This window comes from Nothoprocta perdicaria, unplaced genomic scaffold (genome assembly GCF_003342845.1).
Source record: "Nothoprocta perdicaria isolate Ctin4 unplaced genomic scaffold, notPer1 scaffold_4, whole genome shotgun sequence".
Classification (NCBI taxonomy): domain Eukaryota; kingdom Metazoa; phylum Chordata; class Aves; order Tinamiformes; family Tinamidae; genus Nothoprocta; species Nothoprocta perdicaria.
The window spans coordinates 2,176,474-2,186,652 of NW_020455643.1; the positions used below are offsets into that span (position 1 = coordinate 2,176,474).

General features: G+C 41.9%; 1 long non-coding RNA gene across 1 annotated transcript; it reads left to right on the forward strand.

The window, feature by feature from the left end:
- Positions 1-1,287: 1,287 nt before the first annotated feature.
- Positions 1,288-2,403, forward strand: LOC112952554. Its single transcript, XR_003250418.1, has 2 exons — positions 1,288-1,409; positions 2,238-2,403. It is a non-coding gene; the product is annotated as an uncharacterized LOC112952554 (long non-coding RNA).
- Positions 2,404-10,179: the final 7,776 nt, after the last annotated feature.

Below are 10,179 nucleotides of genomic sequence, written 5' to 3' on the forward strand. Positions count from 1 at the left end.
TTCCAGGTCAAACCATAACCATAGCCCCACAGTGTCTGAGATTGCCCTCTCGGTGAATTCAGATGCCGAACTTGCAGGTTCCTAGTCAGCAAACTCTCATGAAATTGTGACACTGAGGACAGAGCTGGCTCCATTGAAAAGCACATAGACATCGAAGATRGAGCTCAGAGGTTTTTCCCTAACAGCTATGAGCATTTTTGCTCACATCGCTCATTATTGAAGGTGTTATGCATGTATATTAGTGTCCTTGAACATAGGAGGGCAGAAAATAAGCTCCCAACTTTTGAATGAAGCTTTTAGCCTGTGTGGTGCCCCGGTGTGCACCGGTGTAACTCGTCTCTGTTATCATCTCCTCTTTGCCTTCTCTTCTGACCAGGCCATAGYGATGAGGCCACTTGGTGCTGCTTGAGAAGAACCTAGAAATCCTAATCACCTCCACGTTAGTGGCAAATCCAAATCCCATCATTTGTGGATTGAATTACCTGAGAAATTTGTAATTAGGGTAGCTCCTGTTCTTCACTGGATCTGTATTAAGACTATGTTGTTTTCTTCCCTAGCTTTCTTTCCCCTATGGATAGTCTGGAAACGTGTAAGATAGGAGGAATAGTAGAAAATCTTAATAATAAATGGTTCTGGGCTTATTTGGTATTCTGTCTGCATTTTTGTTTTATATTTTAAGTCAATCACATGCTATAATAGGCTATTTGTCACCGCAGACATCTGTATACATAAAAGATAGGTAGGTACTGAATACGCGCTTTTAACAGTGTTCTGAGCATTGCCAGTAATATATTATTTTCTTTTATCTCCTCTGTATWTCTTGCTATCAGAGGAGTGTCACTGAGTGTATCCCCGTTCAACAGAATGGATACTAATCAGCTGCTAAGAAAATGAGATATTACACAGGTGTAAGAATAGCTGCTAGATAGAAACTCCTCTGTAGAAGTATAATTCTTAAGTGTCATCTTTATTCAGCACTTCACAATTGCAAGAAACAGAGCACTTAAGAAAATCTAACTTTGGGTGTTTTTTCCAAGTCAAAATGAAGACAGTTTACATATTTAGAAGTTATGAAGAAGTTATTTAGAAGAGTGACAGTAGCCTGTAATGCCTGGACCCCRGTATGGATTTCATGTAGGACATATAATCTAGATCTTGTGGGCCAGCTTTCTGAAGCCATTTAGACTCTTCGATTATCAGAACTTTCCTGTTTGCAAGTACTATTTTTTGTTGTTTTAGGGCTTTAAGTGGCAGTTCGTATGTAATTTTGATCTGCACATTTAAAAATCCTACGGATATCTCCCGGAATACTTGCATAACTTTAAAACCTTGTCGTCTGCAAGGACTGAAGARAGATATTGAGTGAGTCATCACAACTGAACTCAGCTGATCCTGAACAAGGAAGAGAGGTGACTAATAATTTGGAGATCATTTGAAGTGTAAGGCCTTTCATTCTGGTTAATGAGGAGCAGCAGGTCAGCTGAGAAGCCCTCATTGCACATGAGCTAATGTGCASTGGGAGGAAAGGCCCTCACCTGGAGTCAGCCAGGCATGGGAAGGGTGGGCAAAGCTGAACCCCTGTCACCCGTGGCCGAGATGCGCTCCCTGCTTGTGTTTAGCCATTTTAGAGCAGCACAGTTTGCTGCTGACTGAAGGTTTTACTCTTCTTTAGAAACTGTTGATCCCCCTGATATTCTAGATGAGATAACATATGTGTTTTGTCATATCTGAGTTACTGTAAAAGAGCTTCTCAGTGTTTCTTTTAGGGTGTTTTGTATTTTTAAACTATTAATCCTTATCCATTACCTGTCAGCCACCGTCTTCACCATCCACTATCAAGAAGAATTTAACCTTTTCACTGCAGATTCTCACTTATCCCTAACATCGCAGAGCTAACCTATGTCTCTTCCTGTCCTAGGCTTTTGCCTTTGCCAGGTAGGAGGACCTGCAGCTGCTCAGGAGAACCAAAGCAGTCTTTTCCTGGAGTAGCAGTAACTGAGTAACCCTTCTCTGTCGCTCCAAACCATGTTAAACTTCTCCAGGTATTCCCACTCCCATTAAGGTCTCTGAGCAAATGTTATCTGTACAAGAATGAGAGCTGCTTAGTAGTCATCCAAAGAAGGGAGTTGTTAAACCTCACTTTGGTTTTGGCTAGGCCCTCTATCCGTTCTGCAAGACTTACGTGAACTATTTGCTTGCATTTTGAGTTCCTGCTAGTAGCAAATAATCTCTTTCAGGTATCTCTATGGAGACAGATCTTTTGGAAGTTGTGATCTGCAGCAGAAAAGAGCATTTAAGTGTACAGGACATATAGGGACCACATTGATCAGAAGAGTGTCTGGAGCCAACTTGGCCTGCTGAAGGTATGGTATTGTGCATGATGACTGTACAGAATATAGAACACATAGCTCAGTCCTGGCTGAAGTATCTTTTTTCTCTCTTAAATATGATCATTGCCATTTCCAGTGTTTTTGGAGGTAATCCCATTCCTACTTTGACCTGGCTAGTGGCAGTTGTACACAATTCCTCCACACAAAATTAAAAAACAAATGGGCATCTGGAGAGAGTATCTGTCCAGGGGACTCTCTCCTGTTTTCCAAAGCATCTTAGCCCTTTTAGAAATTACATTGGTGAAACCTAACAGTGTCTGGCACCTATTGTATCATAAAGGGTTAAAACCAATTTTTTTTCCTGTGCATTCAAGCATTTGGGAAGAGAACTGGTRTTATGAGATCAGTGTCACACAAGGGCACCCAACTTCATTCTACTCGAGAGAAAACAGCATATTTGTTCCTTCAGCTAATCAAGGCTTGAGTTATGTCCTCTCTTTTCTCCTCTGGTTGCCTGAGGAGAAAAGGCCTCTRCTTGACAAAGAAATGTGTGAGTGACAGAGAGGTGTTTCAGTGGTTCAATTTGGCTCCAGTAACCTCTGTATTCTTCACGAGAGCTGTGGGCCCATTTTTTTCCCCTCATGTAGAGGGTAGGACAAAAAAAAAAAAAAAATGTAGCATCTGGAATGTAATGGTTTAATTTTGTTTACCTCTGTGCAAGAAGCAGACAAGCTTCAGGTGGCTCTGTTTGCTACTGATAAGTRCATAAAGTTTTAGATGTGTGAGCCCAAAATAAGGAGTCTGTGCCCCAGAAGAATGTGCTCTTTTTTATAAGAATAATACTCCTATTTGATACAGGATGTTGAAAACATCATTAGTTTTTTTGACTTGATGTTTCCAGCCATAGCTCAAACAGTATGGCAGAAAGACCTCAGGCAACACAGATTAAACTGAAGGAAAGAAATTTCTGGTTTGAGCCCAGTTTGAATTTCAGTATTTGATTTGGTCTCCTTTTGATACAACTTGTTAAACTATATGCAGATGATTTTAAAAATATCCTTGTTTTCCTCTTCTCGTTAACTGTCCGATACTTTCAGCTGCCTGCTGGCTATGGAAGGAAACTTTTCGCTTTTAATTAAATCATCGAGATCGCCACTGAAGGCTATGAGCTTGGTCGGAGCTTGTTTTCCTTTGAGTCTGCGTCTTGGCAAGTATGACAAACATTTGTGTGGATTAATAGGGACCTGAGTGCTTCCTCCCACCTCCCAGGAAAGCCAAGAGGAGTTATTCCTTGGTAAGCAGGTTCCTGCAGCGCACGGCATTGCACTTTCCTCTTGCATTTTGGGCAATGGGTATTGACCAAGTCATCAGCAGAGACATGGTGCCCATTGTCCCTGACACCCATGAGACAGCTCCTAGCTTGGAACACCCAGCCAAAGCGCTGCCCTGTTCCTTGTGCTTAATACATGTAGCACAAGTAGTCCTGAGGTGAACAGGAGTTTTCAAGGATAACAGGAGAGAAAACAAAGTTGTTTTCAAGTGTGACAACATCATACTTTTAATGGTTTGGGGGAATTCTCTCTGCCTGATAAGTCCGTTTATCTTCATTAATTTCCATGACTGCTATTTTGGTGAAAGAACAATAGATGAGAAGAAAACTGGATAATGGCTTTGATGGTAGATTGTCCTGGCAGTAGCTCAGGTGGACCTGCAACATTTCATATCAGAGCACATGACATTCAGTATGTGCGTGAGTCTGTTTCTTCTAGGGTAACCCTTTTCATTTTCTAATGTGATGAATGGCATGAAATAGTCTAATGTAATCTGATCATTTAATTCAAAACAGATTAATCTTCTATCTAATCAACACCCAGGAGCACGTAAATCAGTGAGTACCTGATCAGAATTAATTGCACTTGAATGATAGTGTATGTGCCCTAGAGAAGCTTCTGTGTTTGTGAAGGAAGCATGATGAGCAATACAAGACAAACATGTGAGAATCAGATTCTCAGCTAAGCTTCACCGTTTTTTTTCTTAATTTTATGAAGCTAATTAATACATATATTTTTTCAGTGCAGTAAGATTTACAGCGAGCTGATAGCCTACTAATCCATAGCATACCAATCCATAACACAGAACAAAATTTACTACAAGCACCTCGGGATCGTATCTCAGTCCTTGTTACTGCTAAAGCAGATAGAAATACAGTATTGATTATTATCTTTTTGAGGATAACTATGTGCCCATTTTGTAAGGGAATGTATCATATGCGTGGAATAAGGTACAGGATATCTGCAGGAGGCCTGTGCATTAACTTTGGTCTCTGCTTAGAACCATGGCTGTGCTAAAGGGCCCAACTGACTGGAGAACCTAGTTTTACTTAAGTAGAGCTCCATGGAGCAAGGGGGTAGAGGGACACCCAAGGCTRGATGATGTCCAGAGCTCCTTTTTAGCTGAAGCTCCTCTGTGGTTCTTCAACGCAGTCTGTGTTAGGGACCAGCCAGGTTCATACATTCTTTAATCAGAAAGAAATTTTCTTAATGCATATATTTCAGAAAAAAAAGTGTTGAGATTGTCAGTGTAGAATAGCAAATAATATGATAACCTCTAAGTTGAGTGGAATAAGTTAGTGCCAATGATATTTTTTCTAGAAGCTCATTAAAAGTACTAAATAAATAATTTACAGTGCTTCCTTTTCATTCTCCATGAAGCCTAATTTCATGAAATACAGATAAAGAGGAATGTGGAGAATTTTATTGGGATTCAATTGGGATTTTCTGTAGAAGAAAAAAAAAACAGCCTCTATAGGCAAGTAGCCAGACAAAAAAGGAAAACTGGTGGAGTGTCCGTGTTTGTACAGCTAAAGTAGAGATTTGATATAACTATATGCAAATGCAAATTGTAGGGTATGAGTCATTTGAGTATAAGTTTATAAGTTTAGGAACTGACTTGACTGAAATAAGCAAGTCATTGTGTATAGGTATAAATTAAGTTTAAAGAACAGATGGCAGCTTTCTAAAACCTCTGGAACTTATATAGCAGAATTTTTCATTGTTTTATAAATTCTGTAGATAAAGGACACAGTGAGGTAATGTTTGAGGTGTGCATTTTTGGTAGCATGCCCACATACTCTTTGAGGACTAACATGGACTTGAAAAAATTACTGTAAATGTGGGAAAGAGGAAAAATTACCCAGCCCCAAAGGAATGCCATATTCTTTACGAAGTCATGAAATGAAAATAGATTTTTGGGAGGAGAAGATTTATTTTTGCTCAGAGTATATTCAGAGAGCCATTTTATAAGACCAAATTACAGCTTTTGATATGAAATTGTAGGCACACCAAATGTATATTTGTTAGATAACAGTAGGTAGTATTTCACTGCTGGCATATTATCTGCAGTGATGAAGCGCATGGATAAGGAGGAGATGGCAGCAGAGACGAGGTGATCATGCACTGTGGGAGCTTCCTTATGCACATTCTTCTGTGTATCTCTTAATCATCTCTACTGGGGAAAGCAACAGGAGCTCTTGCCCTGAGACTAAGGTTAATTTGCACTTTTATCTCAAAGGCACATGTTTCCGTATGAGGCCTGGACCGCGTATGGCATGATTAATATAATTCCCCCTGTTCCTCAGCTCCTTCACTGATCCTTCTGAAGCCAAACCATCACTTTAGGCAGAAGTCTTGGAAGGCTTTTGGAAGCCCTGTGGTGCAATCTCAGCTTTGGGATCCTCACTTCTCAGGGGTCTCTGGTTGACAGATGGGCTCCCCATTTCCGAGAGTCACTCATCACCATTGCTGTTGTCTCCCTCAGGGAGTGGATGTGAATTCTCCTGGATGTGGAATTTGTGAGGAACCGAAAATCTTTTATAGTGGATCTCAAGGTCAATCAGAGTGAAGTGCGATTATTCATTCCCTAGCCAGAATCACTTACTTGTAGGAAAACATATGCTGTTCCTTTTGAATTTACACTGAGAAAGGGATATACCCGAGAAAGGGTTGTGTGGTGGCATCTTTTAAACAGGGATGTGCAGAACTGAGGTCTTCTGATGGCCTTCGACCTTGACTCATACAGAACTCCAGTCTTCACGCGATGGCCTCTGAGTGGCTGTCTTTTGGGAAAGGGGTGAAGAGACCCCCTGCAGAACCAACAGTGCCGAGTATGTACCCAGTGCCCTTTTGGGAGCACATGGTGACGAGCGACCTCCATTCCCCCTCTGCAGCTTTTGGGGACTGCAGAACGTAGTTTCCTGGCTTTGGACCACTTCTATTTGCAGCCTGGCTCTTCCCCACCCTTTTTACAAGGGCCCGTCAGTTGTGCTGAAATACAACTTCCCTCTGAGAACATGACAAGAAATGAAATACTCCTGGCTTTTATCCACTGACAGAGAGGCAGCCACAGCCACTCTCTTGATCTTACTTGATTAAGTTGAAGTTTYGATAAGTCGAAGTTGAAAGTCAGCCCTCCTTGTGCCGTACTCACAGCCGTGGTTGCTGTTGCTATTACAGCTGCTGTCAGCTCTGTCCTTCTCCTTTATGACTGTTGGGCTTCCATCATTTAATATTATTTGCTCTGGACCAGTTTCATTTGATTACACTCCAGGACGTTTGTTATTTCACACACAACCAAGGAACACAGCTGTGTACCCCTGTCTCTGATGGAGAAATGAACTTTGTGGCAGATCTGTTTCCCACCAGAGGCAGCAGAAAGGATGCCTCTGATTTCRGGGGGACCGCATCAGAGGATGCGCTTAGGTTATTAAAAGTAGCCTCTGCATCTTGTGGACAGGCACAAGATTGCTTTGCATTAAGCTCATAAAGTGCATGAACAAAGTCACAGTGGTGCTGAGCTGAGCTAATGAAGCTTGTGGGGTAGACGATAGTAGCTAATTAATCTCAGCCCTGTGCTGAGTGTTTTCAGGGATCTTCTTGTTGCTTTGGAGCTTGTTTTCATCTTCATGCAAACAAATGGACAGAACTTTAGAGGCAAGTGCAGCCTCTCTTGGTTGTTGCACAGGATGGCAGAGATGTCTTACGCTCTCTGTGACAATCATCCTCAAACCCAGTGTACTGATAGGCATCAAACAGAGCAATTTACTAATAAAAGTTAAAAAATAAACTATCAGTGTCATCCAGGATGGTTTAAAGCAAGGTGTTGGCATGTCCTGCAGCATGCAGGTTTGCTACCAAATGGCTTTTTGCCCCAGTTCCTTCCATCTGCTGGGCAGCATAAAGCTTTGCTTTTAAGCAAACTCAAGGCTCTGTGTGATTACAGCAAGCAAAGTTCTGCCAGTTCCGGGAGAGGCAAAATTCTGGAGCACTGAATATMCTGAAACAGCAGCAAGATTCATTTCACCCTTCACAGAGTTCATCATTACTGTACATGTATTCCCTCAGCAGGAGACAATAGCAACCAAAAGCAAAATAATTGTTTCTCCGTGTAGAGGAATGCTCCAAGAAAAGGCCCCGGGGACTATTCTAAGCAAGTCCAATTTTTCTCAGCCATATCTAGAAAGAGTAGTGCCATCTGCTTTTATCACACAATTTACCCAGCTCCTAACCACAGACRGAACATAATAAAACCTGCTGCCCCCCTCCTGGGAGACCGTGTCTTTTAAAGAGGATTGGTGACCCCACTAGTCCAATTTGCTTTGAAACTATTGCTGTGATTTTGGAAATTCTCTGTATAGGGAAGCAATGTGCAAAGAAATATAGAGAAGCTGCTTTATTTTTCACTGAGTTCTTGCTTTGTTCCCCATTATCTAAAAGTATTTTTCATGTAAGGCAGGAGATATGTAAAAGGAAAGAAAATGGAAGTTCACGTCCCCTGGTTCTTTGATTGGGGATAGCAATAGAATAGTGCTCATTATCTGTGAAATATTTAAAGGTGCTTTCAAATAAGCACACAGTTCACTATGAACTGTACAAATCCCTTAACAGATGGAGAAATCTGGCAATATAAAGGTTATATTTARATTGATTACATATACCTGCAGGACAGAGATGCAAAGAAGAGCTGGTAAAAGCACAGTGGAAGATGGCAGACAAGTGCTAGATGTATTTTGGWAAATGTTTTGCAGGAACTCCAGTCTAAAATAAGCAGATGACATTCCAGGCTGTTATTTTACTTCTGAAATCCTTGGRGAACTTCATAAATCTTTAATTTGAGAAATTAGTCTGAGAATGTCAGAAATGAGGGTTCTGACTAGGGTTCCCTAGGCAGCGTGGATACGTTACCTGTATATACTGAAGTCAGGTAGTATTCAGGTTGTGTAATTGTTGGGTCTTATAAAACCTATAAATCTCTACCTGGTTCTGGTGTCATTTTAGCCTAGCATCACTCTTTGCAGATGGCTGTTGTATTTGTCAATATAGTGATGTTTAGTCAACATTTTACAAAGCCAGCAAGCTTAGTTAATCAGCCGCATATTCAGCTGGACAGACTCTTTCAAAAGTGCTTTTTGAAAACTTCCTTGCGCTAGAAGCAGCTTTGGTCCGTGGGCAGCCGCGGTGTGGGCTGCTTCTTTTCCGTGCACATCTGGATCTGCTGCTCTGGCAGGGCAGGGAAGGTGTCAGGAGATTCTTTCCTGCTCTCTTTGGATTGCAAAGCAGAGCTTCCATGTGGAAAACCTATTTCTCCGCGCGCATCAGCTCCAAGTTTGCCATGAGTAGCTCAGGGGATCGCAGTCTTCAGCCTGATGCGTTTGATTCCGTGTGTTCRGTGTGTGCAGGGTCATGCTACAGTGGTGACAGAGGATCTTTCCCAGGATGTGGGACGCGTTTGCTCTCCCCTCTCATCTGCTGCTGCCAGCGCCCATCTCCCTGCTCCACAGGGGTTGGCTCCGTTTGCTACGTGGAGGGAGGATGTTTCACACTGGATCTTGCTGTGGGTTGGGGCAGAGAGCTGTGTCATCAAAATCCAGCACCTGAAAATTAAAGTGTCGTTGAGGAATTTGGGTAATATTGTCAGTACTGAAAGCAGACACTTATTTTAACTACCCAGCTGCATCCAAGCACTCCAGAAGTTGGAAGTAGCTGCTCCTGTTAATGCTTCTTTTCTGGTGGAGAAACTGTGCTGGTCAGCTGCGAGGTCAGCGTGTTCGTTCCCCCCACACGTAGGTCGGTGTGAACGTGTGTGTCAGTGCGTCTTGAACCCACACAACTGAAACATAATGAGGCTCCCAGATTTCTTCTTCTGAGTGTTCAGCTGCTTCACCCTGCAGAATCGATGGCTGGAGCCCCAGACTGGAAAAGTCAGCAGAATATTTTAGACAAATCTATTTACCAGGATGCTAAGACATTGCGAGAAGCTCTTACCTAGGCTGCAGTCAATATTGTTTGATCTTTGGTGCCATATTTTAAGGTATTTCTCTAAGAAGTTCTATTCAAGGTGTCTACTTCCAAATCCTTAACCTTTCACGGCATATATTTTTAATAACAAAGCCTGAAAGTGAGAGGATCTTTTTTTCCATRTAAAGGTCACAAATCAATGTTTTATTTTAACAGGTTTGTCATTCTTTTCTTGAGGTTTTATTTAGCAAAAGCCCTTGCTATTCTAGCAGTGTATAAGAAGGAAAGAAGCAAGGCAGTGAAATTACGACACGTATTGCCAAATGACTCTTTAATTAGGAAGTAAGTGTTTTTCCATTCCTATAACCTCTGGCATTCAGAGCTGGGGAACAGCCAAGTGAAYGTGGCATACGGAGAAGAAGGATGTGGCATTCATGAGAGGTAAGATTAAGCGTCCAGTCAAAACAAGTCAAAATGATAAGGTTAGCATATGCCATTCCTTCCTCCTGTGCCCCCTCCCGGAGATCTCCCTCCTGGGAAAACAGCTTGCTTCCGAG